General features: G+C 44.1%; 1 protein-coding gene across 2 annotated transcripts in view; it reads right to left on the reverse strand.

The window, feature by feature from the left end:
* LETM2 (leucine zipper and EF-hand containing transmembrane protein 2) overlaps positions 1-16,915 on the reverse strand; it is a 164,473-nt gene extending 147,558 nt beyond the window's left edge. The window contains exons 1-2 of one of the 2 annotated variants that reach the window (XM_069214016.1): positions 16,772-16,915; positions 10,299-10,395 (exon numbers count right to left, since the gene is read on the reverse strand). The gene's annotated coding sequence lies outside the window, so the exon portion shown is untranslated. The other variant, XM_069214017.1, reaches the window with a different exon arrangement.
* Positions 16,916-17,376: the final 461 nt, after the last annotated feature.

The following is a 17,376-nucleotide window of genomic DNA, read 5'->3' on the forward strand; positions in this document are numbered from 1 at the left end:
ATTCCAAGAGTAACGTCCATACCAATTAAAAGCAGGTGTCCATTTTCTTACTGTGATGAGGGAAGGGGATTGTGATCATTGTGAGATGGAAACAGTAGTTCTGCTTGTGCAATAAGGTATGCAAAACCTAACACTTCTAACATAAAAAATGCCAGTTATGACATGATGGCTAGGAAGCTGCAGACACCGTTTCACACTTAATATTTCTGCTGATGCAAGCTTTGCTCCCTGGACTTGAGATCATGTTGCATGACTTTGGTGTGGACCACGAGGATGTACAGATACTCACCCACTTTTAAAACAATTGTAACTGACTCCATGGTGAGTCCAAGCGCCGTGGCTATTTTCGTTTGCTTTTAACATACAAAATGCATTGCTTCAAAATGGCCCCTGGTCTTGTGAAAAGATTAGCCTGTTTTGCTATGGTGTCTATTCCCAAAATGTCCACTGCTACAGTAAAGGATAAGTATCATCTTTCTAATGAACCTCCCTTATCCAGTGCACTACAATGCTAGTTTGAAGTCTCAGCTGTAATCTCTGACAAGGGAAATGAGAGACCATCTCGACACGCCTTATGTCCCTTCATCTCCCAGTGCTCTGTGGAAAAGTCTGCAATATACTCAACTATCTGCGAGATGATATTGGAACAGTAACACAGGTGATTAGGAGGGACAGCCACAGAATTATTGCTCAACAGACGTCAGGCTGCAGGGCCAAAGAGGGAACACAAGTTGAGCCAGGGCCTACACCTAAAGGCCTCTCAAATGGATCCTACAGTACTCACAGGCTCTCGGAAGAATGAACTAGGGCAGTAACTTCTTTGTGCTGACAGACGACAGTGAAGGCACTGTTTGAGAACTGATGAGGTCCCAAACGTCAGCAGACTAGCATGAAGGAAGTAGACTGAATTTAAGGAGAAGGGTCATTCTTTGGCAAACCTTGCCCATCCTCAAGTCTACAACTGCAGTTAAAAGCATCTGGAGGCAGAGAATCATCATAACTAAGCAGAAGGGAAAATATTATACAAGCCTGCCCTCCCCTCCCCCACAATATGCAATACATTAATTAAGATGTCTCATATGCGTTGTGGAGTCTAATACACATGCATTACAAATAGACATACCAGTGGTAGCTTTCTACATCAGGCATAGAAAGAGGTATTCAGTTAGTTTGTGGTTTTGTACAATAAATATGGATGGTCACTGTCGGTTTTGACAACTGTCCACCATTTTTTTTTTCAAATGTTGTTGTTTTTCACGACCAAACTCCCAAAGCAGGAATCTGTTTATGAAAAACAAAAAATGAATGGGCTCTTACACCATGGAAGTCTTCCTCCAGATTAAGGAGGGGGGGGGGATTATTTTCTCCCTCCCCACCAGTTTTTTCTTGGCAATGGCAGACAGGAAAAAAGACATTACACTATCCACCCTAAATAGCGCAGGAAGTGTAATGTCCTTCCTCTGACAGCCTCCTACTTCATGGGAGGAAGTATTCCATCAATCGAGACAACAATGGCTCCGTCAGCAGAATTATTAGTGCTCGCCTGTCACAAAATATGGCACACAGACCAATCAATTGGCAGGCAGAGTACCCTATTGCATTTGAGTACCCTGTTCACCAAACTCTAAATCAAGCCTTAAGCTATTAATTATCAATGCAAAAAACATATAAAGGTTTACCCACTTCAGTGTTTTGCTATAGACTTTCTGTGGAACACAGAACTTCACTGCCATTGTTGTATTTCACTGAAAAAGGAAGATATTGTGCTTGCCATTATTTTCGAGAATTGGTCTACCTGTAAATCTAGCAGGGTGGAAGGGTGAGTGTTTGGGGTAGAGAGCATGACTTCTCCTCAAGGCATAAGGCGAGACGAAAGGGAGCATGCCTCTCTCCCTTGGTCGCACAACGCAGTGCAAATTCAAAGCAGTTGGTCTCTATGTCAAATTGGGAAAGTAAACTCTACCACTGCATGAAGAGACAAAAGTAAGAGAGAAACTTGTGTTTGTCAAAAATAAATTGCTTCCTCTTGTTAAAATTAGATTCTGAGGCACACTGTGAAGTGATCTCACTCCTAACAACTCAAGTCAAGTTTGATGAGCTGTTACCTCTGCCTGTCCTTGGCGGGGCAAGCTGGAACATTGCTGTCAATCCCCATGTGAGCTAAGTTAGAGCTCTCAGTGACAATACAGCCCTGGGAGCATACACCAACAAGAAAGGAGAGGGAGGACTCTCAAAGGAAACACATAATCCTTAACCCTTTCGCTGCTTTTCACCCCAGTGCTGAGCCCTTTTTAGCTATTTGGGGTAGCTTTCCCTTAGGCCTCCATAACTTTTTGTCCACACAAGCTATCCACGCCAAATTTCTGTCCTTTTTACCCCAACATCCTGGAGATTCTAAAAGGTGTCCAGTGTATGTCAATTTTCCTGGAGGAGACTGAGAAAACAGGCAAAATATACCAACATTTTAAGTTTTTAGAGACAAATAAGAAAAAGTGCTCCAGATAAAAGCGTCTGTTTTTCCCCTAAAAATGGCATCCACAAACGGTTTGCTCCACTATAGGTCACCATCTTCCCAGCTGTCAGGAAAATGCAGAGCTAAATAAAAAAATAGAATTCTATCGAAGTCTGTACATGGCTGAGAAGCCCGGTGACTTAGCCCCAGAATCCTTCTTAGAGGACATAGCAATTACGCCTTTGTCTGTGACAGAATCAGCCTCGTTAGACCAACTTATAAGGGCTGAGGAGGTTATATCTGCGATTGCTCGCTTGCAGACCGGGAAGTCACCTGGCCCCGATGTTTTTTCTGCGCTTTTTTATAAATCCTTCTGTGCGGAACTTGTTCCCGTTCTTGTGCGACTTTTTAACTCCTTTCGTCAAACGGGTGTGCTTTCGCCTAGTATGTTAGACGCTACTATCGTTGTTATCCCGAAACCAGGGAAGGACCCTGAGGAATGCGCCTCGTATAGGCCGCTCTCCCTCCTGAACATCGATGCCAAACTGTTCACTGGCATTTTGACACACCGTCTCAACTATTATAAGCCGGGGCTTGTGGACCCCGACCAGTCGGGATTTATACTCCATAGACAGTGCAGCGATAATACCAAGTGATTGCTCCATCTCTTGGATAAAACTGAACGTTCCCGTAGGGCGGCGCTCTTCCTGTCTATTGACGCTGAGAAAGCCTTTGATAGGGTTCACTGGCCATACCTGTTCAGGGTGCTCGAACGCTTTGGACTGGGTTCAGGCTTTATGACATGGATTCGATGCATTTATCAAGAGCCTCGGGCAGCGGTCCGGGTTAATGGGACACTCTCTTTGCCATTCACCGTCCAAAGAGGCACCAGGCAGGGGTGTCCGCTTTTGCCCCTCCTGTTTGCGCTTTACATGGAGCCATTGGCGCAGAGGCTCCAGGACAACCCTCAGATCACGGGTATGAGGTTTGGGGGGGATGAGCATCTCATTTCGCTATATGCGGACGACGTCATTCTTACTTTGGCAGAGCCCATGACCTCACTACCGGCGCTAATGGGTGTTATAGAGGAATTTGGGCAGGTTTCGGGTTTCCGAATGAACATGCTTAAATCGCAGGCTCTGGGCAAGTTTATCACTGCGGAGCATGAAAGGGACCTGAAGGCCCGTTTCCATTTTACATGGACCTCTTCGGGGCTCCCATACTTGGGGATTGAGCTGGGCTCTACGGTCGCCCGTACAGCGAAGTTGAACCATTCGAAACTAACGCGAGAGGTGCAGCGCGACTTGGAGTCATGGGGAGGCTTAAATTGTCCTGGCTGGGCAGGGTTGCGGCGGTGAAAATGACCACCCTACCACGTATACTTTATCTGTTCCAGGTGCTCCCGCTGGAACCTCCCCCGCGAACGATAGCATCCCTCCAAACGGCGGTCTTAAGATTTATATGGGAAGGAAAGGCGGCGCGGATATCACGGCAGGTGCTGTATCGTCCTAAGAGGGAGGGGGGGGCTGGCGGTCCCCTGCCCCCTTCGATACTTTCAGGCAGCACAGTTGCGCTTCCTTTTGGAATGGAGCCGGCCATCTTCGGAGAAGCATTGGTGCTTCATGGACCAAGCAGTGACTGGCTCTCACATATGGAAGGAACCCTGGCTTAGGCGCCGCCACAGGGCTCAGGGGTTGTATATATCACCGATTACAGAGGTTACGATGAGAGTGTGGGATCGGGTGGCCGGCAGGGCGGGTTTGACGACCTTCCCGTCCCCAATGACTCCACTGGGCGTGAACCCCGATTTTGGCCCTGGCCTACAGCCGGAAGCACTGCGTCGGTGGTATGAGAGGGGATGCAAAAGGGTGGGATACTTATTTGATGAGCAGGGGGTTATCCCCTTCCACCAGCTGAGGGAGCAATATGGCCTAATTGAGGCCGACAGGATGATGTATTACCAAATAAGGCACTGGGCCCTGCTTCTAGCCAATAGGATATTAATCGATAGGCCGTTAACCCCGTTTGAAAAATGGATTCTAATGAAAAAGGATGATAAGCGTGTGGTTTCTGAACTCTATGCCCTCCTGCGGGGAGAGACCCGTTCAACCAAGACTAAGGGTCAATTAAGATGGGAGAAGGAACTAGAGAGGGAGCTATCGGAAGATGAGTGGGAGAGTGTTTTTTATAGGGCGCACCACACAGCTTATAATTCAGCAGGTACAGAGACAGCCTATAAAGTAGCCTCCTCCTGGTATTACACCCCAAACAGGATCCATGCTTGGAATCATGACAAATCTAGTCTCTGCTGGAGAGGGTGTGGGGGTGGGGGCTCGCTTGTGCACCTACTATGGCATTGACCCAAATTACACCGGTACTGGAAGGACATGATAGACACTGTGGACAGGGCTTTTGACACTCAGATCCCTAGATTTCCTGCGTATATTTTGCTGGGTCTCCCCAACCCGCTTACTTTTCCCCTAAGATCTTTGAAGGGTCGGCAGATGGCCTTAGCCTTGAATGCTGCCGTACAGCTTTTGCTATCAGTGGGGGACAGAACTGATCCCGTCAACAGGCTTACCCTGACTTCACAGCTGCGGAGTGGGGACTTTAGGGAACTTTGGCAACCGTTTTTACGTATTCTATCTGGGGAGTTTTCAGAGCTGACATGCCCAATCTATCTGAGGGTTCTGAACTTGAATTGATTGCCCGGGAGGTCACCTACGAGGGGATGTTTCTTCTGGACTAGAACTATATGGTAATAGAGCCTGAGATCGTTTGATTAATGTATTTCCAACCAGCAGTGGGGAAGCATAGTTGTGTTAAACATTTAATCTTTTTCTTTTATTGTTTCGTATGGAATAAGCTAACAATGTGCCTGTTGGCAATACTGTGATGTAGTGCATGTACATGTGCGATGTTCTATAATTGAAAACTTAATAAACAGATTTGATCCATAAAAATAAAAAAAAGCTCATTTTGTACCACAGTTTTAGCATTTTTTTTAAGGAGGTAGTCTATTTTCCCACAAGTCTCTCCATGAAAATGGTACCTCGCTTGTGTGGGTAGGCCTAGTGCCTGCAACAGGGACACATCACATTTTTCCACCCAAAACTGACCCTCTTTTTCCAATGTGGGTTGCTCTAGACTTTGGACCCTAGTTCAGCTAACACCGAACTAAACCTAGCCAACTTGTACATTTTTTAAAACTAGACACCTAGGGAAATCCAGAGTACGCTGACTTGTGTGGCTCTCGCCACATTTGTTATTATCCAGAATTCCTTGCAACCCTCAAACTTTGACTTTAAAAAAAGGACATATTTTCTTTCCATTTATGTGATGTAAAGTTCTGGAATCTGCAGGGAGCAACAAACTTCCTTCTACCTGGCATTCCCCCAAGTCTCGCGAAAAAAATGCTACCTAACATGTGTGGGTAGACCTAGTGCCTGCGACAAGAAACAGCCCAAAACGCAACATGAATGCAGTGTATGTTTCCATCGAACGCTGGCCCTCTTTTTTCCAAGGTGGGTAGCTCTAGGTTTTGGCCTCTAGCTCAGCTGGCACCACACCTAGGGGATCCAAGTTGGACAGACCTGCGCGGATCTCACAACATTTTTTTACCCAGAATACCTTGCACATATGCGGAGGACCTTTGTATAGGTAAGACTAGAGTGGATGTGTGGATGACAAATGCTAGCTTTTCTTTAATCTTCGTAAATTTTCGTTACGTTTCTTTAATTTTTCAATTCATTTTGTGTGTGCCCATGCTTGAGTTTTTCCACTTCAAGCTTACGCTATCTTCAATGTGCATGAGTCCATTTACATACTTTCTTCACGTACATGGCATCCCCTCCTTGATCCCAGGGTAGCCGCGAATCGTTGGTTACAATCTCTTGAGCATGTGTTTACTGATTATGACCTTCCCGCGATACCTGCCTTCACCACTAACACCCTTCAGGGATTACTTACATGTTGCACTTATCACCAGTGCTCACCCATGGCGTTTGTACGTTTAACCCTACAAGTTACCCTATCAATTCATGCCTTCCCTGTCTCCCTGTTTCTAGTGTGTGACTATAAGGGGACCCCCTCCCCCACTCCTCAGACCAGAGGCAGAGGCAACTAGCCTTCCAGGAATAGGGTAAGACATTGCCTTCCCCAGTTCCTTTAAATTTAACCTACTGCCATTACTAAAGGCATCAGGTCTGCTTCACATTAGTGCATGCACTTGTGACTCATCTAAGCATGCTGAGTTGCTCACTCATGTGCTGTGGTTTGCTGTGTCACACTACAATGAAATGCTATATAATATTTATTGTTCTTATTTTAGACTGCTGTGGTGAAAATGCACACAGGTACGCTTCCTTTATTTTTCCTGCTAGAGCACCTCTGTAGGAGGTAATCTCCATTCACTACAACACTTAATATAGATATTTAGTGATCCTAGACCCTGACGAATGCCCCCAGACCTCCTTCGGCTCTTTGTAGTGGGCAAAAACATGTTGGGCATGCATCAACAATTAGGTGACCCTTCGAGTTATTACCCTCAGTAGGGTTCCCATCACCTTTTTTTATCCATACCAGCAGTCACCACGATTAAAAGGTGTACCATTACACAGGTGACTGACTTGGTATTTTTAAATCTTCCCTAGCACAACTGGATCCCTTGTTTGTCTAGATAACCCTAATTTCAGCACCCCCCTAGTTCTTTTAACTGGGAGGATGAGTCCGTCCAGGTGGTATTGTCCTACCTGGATGCGGCTAGGTGGTCAAATGATGAAGCAAGACACTATTATGTGTGTGAGACCACCTAGTCCGTAAAGGAAACTTTCCCTTTCCTCGTCACAGTTACTCCAGACACACCACTTAATCTCAAAATTCAGGATTTTTTTTTTTTACTAAGAGCAACTTTGTTGCCACTGGTCCCCCACCACACCTCATACTCTCTGTGTATATGGTTCTATATGAAAGGGGAGACAGTATGGGGCACCGGCTCATTTGCTGAGCCAAATCTCCCCCACTTTCTCATTTGTGGTATGGTAATTCTGGGAAGTTCCCACCCCTACACTAACAAAAAATAAAATAGTCCCTGGTGTCTAGTGGGCTTTCTGCTTCTGCCCCCTCTGGGGGGCCCGCTACATGAATAAAAATAAATCCCTGGTGCCTAGTGGGCTTTCTGCCCCAATGAGGGTTGGAGGGCAGAAAGCCTGAATATGGCCAAAAAAATATAGGGTGAGCTAAAGCCCTTGTCCAAGGGCCCCCTCCCTGGTGTCTAGTGGGGGATCCCTGCTTGGGAATCACCCTCCTGCCAAGTGTACCATTGGAAAGGGGAGATTCTTCCTTTTCCAATGATCCCTCACCTGTCTGCCTAGGTGCTGAAATAGCACCGCAAGCAACTAGGCAGTGATACTGAAATGAGCTGATTGGCTCATTTCACTTTCATTTTCAATTAAATTACTTCAGCGCACCATGCGTGCTAATCGTCATTTAACTGAAAACAAAAAAACAGCCTCGCTTAATGGGAAAGCTCTTCCTCAGATCCAGAAGCAGTTCTTTTGAACAGGATATCACGCTGGTGCCCACATTAGAGGGATTTCCTGTCTCGTGTGCCGGGACAGATCGGAGCCGACCTTTGCACATGAGCTTCATGGCGGAGAACGGCTCCTAACTGTCCTTCGCATCAAAGCGGCTAAGATACTAAATATAATACAACTGGTTGTGAGGGAAGAGCTGGGATGCTTCCATTCCCCTGTAATGCAGCGTGCCCTGACCAGACATCTCCATGTTTCAGCAAGGAAGTAATAGTAGAGCGTAGATGATGGGGCAGTGCTACATTTAAAAGCACAAATAAACCACCTAGTAAAAAAGGTTGAGCCAACTACCTAATTGCACAACAGGACAGCGGCATAAAATGAGTATCTACTACTACTACAATGTGTACTAAGGAGTGGCACTGTGGACTTTCAACATGAGATATACATATATATCCAGTCTTAGGAAAATGCTGATATTATCCGTGTAGATTTGAAAGGTTTGGTTTTAAGACCCAAAGATGTTTGAAATGAAGTCGATTTGGCAGTGGACACACTTTGGGAGCCTTCATAGTATACTGTAATATTGTTTTCTCACTCCTTTTCTCCTAGTTGTTTTTGTTGGATCTGGTGTGATTCAGAGTGGAGCATCGGTCAACCTCTTTCTTGGATTTTAGTATTTCTAGGGGATGAAAAGCACCTACTGTGATACATTCTTACTATTAATGGAGATTCTGATCCACACGAGCTCCAATTGCACTGATTTATTGCATAACATACAACTAAAACAGGACATAAAAAAAAACAATTTGTAAAGATCCTAAAATAAGAACTACATCAAGAGATGATTAATAACTAAGCAACATAACTCTTTTCTACAACCTTCTCAGTAAACATACCGGTCCTAACCCATAAAGGGACTCTATGCTGTCGTGGCAGAGGCCACACAGTGGTGGCATGGGGCCTGCACTCACAGCAGGACCTCTGCAATGGGAAAATGCAGTATAAAGAGGTCCAGACTGCAGGGCTACTGCCACAAGAGCACAACCCTCCCCCGTGAATCGGGCCCCCAGGCTGCCTGAATACCTTTTTCAGGCACCTACATAAAGTACATACACAAACCAATATTTTTTTTTTTACCTTTTTCAGGCGCAAACATAACAGCGAAACACAGAAAGACTTTACAGAAGAAGACAGGTGCGTCAAGTACATGCACAAACCAATAACTTCAGCTACAATGTATAAGGTCCTTACATCAGACTACACTAAACTCTTCCTGACGTGTAAGAAATGTGACACCAGTCACCTAGCTATTATGTGAACTTGCAGAACTATAATTTGCATAGGCGTATATCGCATAAGAAAGGTGAAATCCTTTTTGGGAAAGTATGATGAATCACTGTTGAGGTGAGATTAAAAGGCTGATCATCTCCATGTGCACGTCTGATCTTTGCACAAAGAGCGAAAGTGAGTCCACCTGTGTCATTATCAACAACTACTATTTATCCTTATGTCCAATAAAAGCTCATGCGCTCTTCCCTGCTTAGTTAATAGCCACGCATATCTATCTATTGAACCGTGGAGCAAAGTACTGGCTAAAATGACAACTGAAATTATGATCCATTTTCCTACTATTAAGAGGGGTATACTAATTGACGTCTAGTCTTTATATTTTGACTAGCTAATAATAAATGCAATTGATAAAATACATCTTTTACTCAATGACTTTACAGTTAACATGAGAAAGTTATTTTCATCACCTTATGGACAGGATATACAAGAGCAATAAAAACAATTTGAAAAATAATTTTCAACAGGAAACTGACAAAGTGTCAATTTAGAAAGACAATATAAACTTAATATATGTAGGCTTTCAGTACTGCAATCTCGGCATTAATCCCAAAATCTTCAACAGCTCTAGCCCTGACATTTTCCAGCATTTTATAAATGGGAGAGTTTACGTAAGTAGTTGCATGAAGAATAATAAAACAGTTTTCAGTTGAGGTTCTTTCTCAGTGTTTTATTTAGGTTAGTAAAAGACTATCAGGTTCATATTCTATTCACTTTGGAGCAGCAAAGATACCAGATATTTGGGCACCTGGTTTTGACAAATATGCATTAACGCTGTACTCCCAATACATTTGCACTAACAATATCCAATGTCACCTTTCTACATCACTTAAAGGCATTTGTAAAAACATTATGGATTGCCAGAACTTTACAGCAGTCTAAGCTGCCTATTTTGTTTCAGCAAGAAAAAATCTTCTCTAATCAAGAAAATAATTTCCCTAAATCTAATGGAAAATGTACTATACCTTGATTTAAGAGATAGGTGTTGGTAAGTCCATTGTGGGTCAGGTGACTAACAAGAGGTTCTCCCAATTCTTCTGACCTCCAAAATCCAAGCGAAACCTGTCACATATGGCCAAAAAAAGTGCATGGAGACAAAATTATGTGATGTTCAAAATTGAACCACTGCATGCTGCGCATGAAAATAATTGTTTTGTACGAAGCCGGAGAAACAAAATCGGATGCATTTCTTTTTCTAAACCCACCCCTTCATACAAAAGGAATCAAGAAACAATTTTCAAGTTTCTTGTGGAACAGGCATATGTAGATGAGGAATATACTCAGTGATAAAACAATGTGACCTAAAACTATGGAATGTTTTTCCTGTAGAAATCATGAAATATAATGTAAGACCAAACTGTAACTTCTAACCAAATGATCATGCTTTAGATAAGAGTCTTAAGAGTGCATTTATTTGCGTCAGGAAATTTTAATTACACAGCACAAGCATCATCAAGCTCTTCCAAGAAGAATCTGATCCTGCCAGTCATTCTGTCTAAAGAAAAATACATGCCAATTGGTGATGCCCGCAGTACATATTTTTTACATTTGCAACGTTTTTTGTCATGGGCATTTCCTTTTGAGTGACAGGGAGCATGTGCCTTGGTCAGTGAAGTGGTTCCACAAGTTGCCCTGTGACGACAGCATCCTATCAGCAAGGTTTGTTTCTGGTCTTTTTTGATGAGGGTTGTCAACCTGTGGTTACGAAATTCTGCATCAACTGTTATGCATGTGGTCTTACAGTATTGTGTTGCCTTCATTGATTGTTGGTGTGATGTAGTTGTCCTAAATATTAGCTGCGGTCTAATTACCAAGAATCCCTATTTTCTGGTGCATATATGAATGTTCAAGCGTAGTCTATCTCAGTAGGCCTAATCTCATTGCCAAAGAGGATGCTGTATTTTCTGGCATATTTTAACTTCTCCCACCAACTACGGCCATCCATTTCATAATGGCATAATAAATTATGCGGAGTGGTTCAGGTGTCTACTTGGAAAATCTCCTGCAAAGAAACACCCTTGCAATTAGCCTAAGAAGCCACCTCCCCTCTACTGGAACGTCCCTGAATAGAGGAATGAGGGGAAACATTAGTTGTTTCATATGCAACAGAAATAGGCTCCTTGATCCATCGACTAATGGTAATACTAGAAGCTTTTCAACCTTGGTTAGCAACCTCAAAGATTATCTGAAAGCAAGGGTATCAGAAAAAGCAAAATAGCTCACCTCAAATCCAGCAAATGCAGCAACATTTCAGCATCAGAAGAAAGATTACGGAAAAAGATAGGAAGAGAGCAAAAATTCCTGCTCCACGAGACAGGGAAAGAACTTTAGGCCGAAAATTGTTTTATCTGTTCTCAAAATGAAACCATCATTGAGAATCCGTAAACCAGAATTACACAGTAAAGCCCCTAATTCCCCCAAACACCTAACTGAGATGACTGTAACCAAAAAAACAACTTAATTTCACCAATGACAGAGGTTCAACAGGAAAGCCCTGAAGAAAAGTGAGAACCAACTGCAAATTCAATAGAGGACAAAAACCGTAAAAGGTCTAGAAAGAGAAGCTTTTCAGCCACTGAAAGGTCCTTATTTAATCTATCCAATAGAAATTGCAACATTGCCTCAATTTCACAAGTAGAAGAACGATGCTTCCCCTAACATAATCTCTGAAAGTTATCCAAATGCCTTGAAAAGCAAGATAGAGTAGAGCGGCTCCTAGACTGCTGAATGACCGCTGCCAGATGATCAGGAACTCCTTTACTCCTCAACCCTCCTTTTCAATTTCCACGCCAAAAGAGATGAGTCAGAGGGTAAAGACCCATGAGACACCTGCCTCAGTTTCACAAGTAGAAGGAGAACAGCGATTCTCCTCATACATCTCCGAAAGTTATCCCAATGCCCTGAATAGCTAGCTAGAGTATAGGGGTGCCTAGACTCCTGAATGACAGCCTCCAGGTGATCAGGAACCCCTTTACTCCTTAACCCCTTCTTCTCAATTTCCAGGCCGAAGGAAAGAGATGAGTCAGAGGTAAAGACCCATGAGACACCAGAGGAAGAGGGAACAGAGGAATTCTCCTGTGAGGTAGAAGTGATATTGAAAGAAGCATAGGGAATCAGGATCTCCTGGGCCAAAAAGGGGCCACCACTACCACTTTGGCTTTTTCCCTCTGAATCTTTAGCAACAATCTTGGAATAAAAGGAAACAGAGGGAAGGCATACAGAAGCTTGTGAGGTCAAGGAATGGATAAGGCACCCACGCCCTCTGTGTTGGATTTCGAGAACAGAATCTTGTCAGTTGCGTGTTCTCTGGGGAGGAAAACAGTCCAGGATCACTGTACCTATGACATATTTCCTGAATACAGTCTGTGACAGCAAGAGATCCTGAGTTGTGACAAACTTCCTGATGAGAGCGTCAGTTCTTGTGCTGTCCTTCCAGCTGAAGTATGTGGCTTCCAGAGATAGAAGAAATTGCTCCGCCCAACTCCCTATCTTCATTGTCACCACATTGAAAGAGGAGGACTTCGACCCTCCCTGTCTGTCTGTTGAAATAAGCCATTGCCACAGGGTTGTCTGTCCTCACCAATACATGATGATTCACCAGATGTTGTTTGAAAAATCGCAGGGCCACCCATATTGCTGAGAGTTCTCTCCATATGGATGACTGATGCTTCTGAACTTGTGACCAGAGGCCTTGTGTTAAGATTTCCTTCAGAGTTGCACCCCATTTCAAAAGAATGGCATCCGTCATCAGAATGAGCGAGAGGAAAGCCCCTGAGAACGTATACCTCCTTAAGCCACCACTGCAGTTATGAGAAGATCTCTGGTGTTACTGGAATTTGAGTCTCACATTCCACAATTGCATGTTTTCACAGCTTGAGGAGATGTGCTAATATAGGCCTCATTTGCAACCTTGCCCAAGGCTCCAGGAGCAGACATGATGCTATGTGCCCTTGGACTTTCAGCCAAAGCCTCACTGATGCCATATCACGGGGCAAAAGATGAGTCAAAGTCTGCCTCAACCTCACATCTCAGTCTTGGGATAGACCATGCCATCCTGGATCTTGAAGAGGGATCTAATATAAGTTTGTTCTTACGACAGCACCAACTGACATTTTGCTCTGCTGAAGAGAAGACCATGAGTGCAAAGACAGTTCATTAACAGAGCCAACCCATGCAAGGCTTCCTGCACAGAATCCGCCACCAAGAACCAGTCGTCCAGATAGGGAAGACTTTCATATCCTGCAAACGGCAAGGAGCAACCAAAGGGACCATCATTTTTGTAAATACCTGGGGGCAGATCTGATGCATAAGGGTAGTACCTGGATCTGTTAGTGGATGCCAAAAACACAGAATCTCAGATTTCTTTGATGTCTGGAATATGGAAAAATACATCCATCAGGTGTATGGTAACATGGAAAGACAGAGGAGGGCCAAGGTAATAGTCTTCTGCAAAGTTTCCACCTTGAAATGGGCATTCTTTACCCCAACTGTTCACATCCTTGAGGTTTACGACTAGGCAGAACCCCCGTGACCTTTGGAACTGACAAAAATAGGTTCCTTGTCATTGTTGGGCCATTGGAACTTGTGTTACTGCCCCCTTCTGTAGTGTGAGAACAGCAAGTTGCAATGCCTCCAATTTGATTTTGCAATGGAGTTATTGTGTAGGAATGGTCCTCGAGTCCAGAAGAGTGGCGAGAAACTGTATTTTCCAACCTGACTCCACTATTTGGAGAACCCAAGAGTCAGACGTAGAGAGTTACCAGGCGTTCTGAAAATGTGCAATTCGACCTCCAACTGGCTACTCTAGGCATCTTTGGCACAGTCTGGACTTCTGGTTAAAAGTGCCCATGTGAGAGCCACTCTTACCATCACCTTGCGATATGGGGGGGGTCCATTTGACATTTCTGACCTTAATTCTACTATGTCTGGAAGGCTGGTGAAAAGATTTCAATGATTTCGACAAGAAGGCAGGGATGATGATGATACAGATTGCCAAAAGGAGGAAGAAAGCTTTTTTCTGTAAACATTCTATGCAGGTTTTCATCGAGCTCCAACCCAAAAGGCTTCATCCCTTCAAACAGCATGCGAAGAGCTGCTTTCTTTTGAGCATAATCAGCATGCTAGTCTCTAAGAAAGACATTCCGCCTTGCTCCAATAGTAGCCTCTTCAGCAAGAGATGCTGCTTACAACACCTGGAAAGAAATGTCTGATAAAAATTCAGCTTGTTTCTCAAGGCTTTCATAAGGTTGGATCACTCTTCACCCTCTTGCATGGCCTTAAATAGATCTTTAAATGTCTGCCAGCATTGATTAGGTATTATAGTTACTATTAATACCTGTTGTCATAGCCAAGTTAGATCCCGTATACGATTTCTTTAGGGCTGACTCAATCTTTTTGGTCAACCGGATCCTTAATCATATTTTTCTCAGCCATCAAGGTACGACCCCACAAGGCTGCCCACCAAGGAATCCACTGAAACAGAGTCTGGGAACTTTTTAATCAGCATTCTCTAGGGGGTAAAGTTTTTAAATTAGCTTAGGGACTAAAATCCTGTCCGGATCCTTCCATTATCGGTGAACAACTTCCATCACATCTTGATGAATAGGCAGAGAAGGCATCTGAGAAGTGATGAATTGTCACAAAACTGGTTCTGTAGAAGTGAAAAGGTAATTCCACAGTGGGAAACCCCATATTTGAACGGACTCTATAGAATTTCAGGCAATAAGTCCTGGTCAATATATTTGCCCTTAAATTCTCACAGAGTAGATGCATCTTCTGCTCCCTCTTCGGATCCGAAAGAGAGGAGTCTGTTCTGGACTTATCCACCTCCTTGGAATTGCTCTTCAGCTCCCCCAGGGTTTTTAAAAGTAACATTTTAACCTTCTACTCAAATGCGCCATCTCCCAGAGGACACCTGGAACTCCTAGATTGCTTCTAAGGAGAAGGCCTGAATCTAGAGGAGGAATCTCTCCTGGAAGAAGAGTTTGGTGTCTAGTCTTCTTAGAATTATTTTTTCCCATAGTTGCACAATGCAGCGCACAAGCACAAAGTACGCCAACTATGCAGAAGAATCAACACAGCACTTCACCTGCCCACTGAGCTTCCTTTAAATGTCAAAGAAAGGAGCACCAGCAGACCAAAACCACGAGCATGCACAAACCCCCGAAATTGGCATATGGATGCTCCAAACAAGTTCAGATCGCCCTTCGCGCATGCCTCTTCTGTGCAATTCCGAGAACCTAATAAATATGGCAAACAATGTGGCCATCGGGCATAACAAACATGCTGCTACAAGCATCGCTGAGGAACAGCCTTACCCAACCTCCATGTGAGCGCCAGAAAACACCTTTGTGTCTCTGCCACACCTCCTGGTGGACACGAAGCGAGACTGATGGAGAAAGTACAGATGGTGGTACCGGCCCCTCCCAACCTTCTTGCTGCTCCTTCGGTGGGTAGAGAGACCACAAAAAAAAAGCCCAGCAGGGCACCAGCACAACGTCCTACTTCCCTCGAGGCAAGAAAAAAAACAGGAGGGGGGCTGGCCTTTTCTTATACCACCCTAATTTGTTGGGATTAGGATAAATCAATTCGTACTTCGTGGTTTTGGTCCTGTCAAAAAGGCGGATTCACCTCACGAGTAACTAACTGGAATGAGGATTTAGGGATCATGCCAACAGAACAGATTCAGAGAGAAGACTACAGATTTTTTAAGCCAAAATGTATTTTAGCTGTCTCCTGTCTGAAATTGTCTGTGGTTCCACAGAGGTCAATGGGGAAAATGTATCCCTCCTCCCCCCCCATTTTTTCTAAATATCCCACCTTGCTGTTATGAAATGTTGGCATATATGCTGGTGTGCATGTAGAGTAGTGCTGCACTCAAAAGTGTAAGGCAAAAATAAAAGACGTCTGTCGGCTGTATGTGAATGTAACGTGTCAGCTTCACCATAGGTGGGGGAGATTATGAAACAGAATGCCGTGGATGATACGATTGTGAACGGGTTTAAGCCTGCTACATTAAGTCCTAATTGGGTGTCTCATTTGTCTGAATTTATATAAAAACACAGATTCAAAAATCATAAATATGTTCTATTGTGTTAAACAAGGGGGAAATATTAAAAGTATAGAAGGGCTGTTTTATATTTCACACATTTAGTAAATTAATAAAAGAAAACACTGGAAGTTTATTTTTAGCACCACAATGCACACAATGATAACAAATATAACTATTAGGATCCAAAGAAAGCTCAGTTCACCTAAACTGGGGTCTTTCGGTGGATTACAAGTTAAAACCTCCCATATCAGATGGCAAATCTGTTTTTTATTATTACTGTTCATCTCACCAGCACGGTTACAAAAAAAGAGTCAGAACATATACGAGTTTATGCACACAAAACAACCCACCCGAATGAGGCGGGAGAGTCCCAGACCTGAGCCTTACCTCCCGCCTCCAGACGGAGGATCTTTAAAAATCCTCTGTCTCGCTTTCCACTCTTAGTGGCCCAGTAACCGATGGCACTGAGAAGCAATGGGAAATACAGTGCACACTGTTGACAGGCTACGATTCTAGGAGCGGTATGGTGACGGTGACGTACGATAAGTATTGCAATTGGTTGAACTCGGGACCGGCCCCGGAAAAAAACAAGTCAATGACCCCGGAAGAAACTGACCACTCCATCCCGGAAAAGGTTGCGCGATGTTACCCGGAAGTCAATGTTACATCGCCTTTCGTTTATATTCTACACCCGATTTTTGTCTTATTGTAACTTCGTTTGTTGCCTTTGATGAAGGTTATGCTCGGTCTAGTACTGTGAAAAGCTGCACCCTGGCACAAGAACGTGAAAATCTATGTATTGAAGACGGAAGCAGGTAGCAGACAAAGCACAACTCCGGCCCAGCAGCGGCTAGTAAGCAGTGAGGAGAGAACACACGGGCGGCAGCGTAGCTGGGGATGCGTCGGTGTTGTTGTCAGGGAGGAGCGTGGCAGCGTGTTTATCAGTAGCCTACGAGCTGGCAGGAGGTGACACTGATTGTGCCAAGTGGGAC

Source organism: Pleurodeles waltl, chromosome 11, assembly GCF_031143425.1.
Source record: "Pleurodeles waltl isolate 20211129_DDA chromosome 11, aPleWal1.hap1.20221129, whole genome shotgun sequence".
NCBI classification, from domain to species: Eukaryota; Metazoa; Chordata; class Amphibia; order Caudata; family Salamandridae; genus Pleurodeles; species Pleurodeles waltl.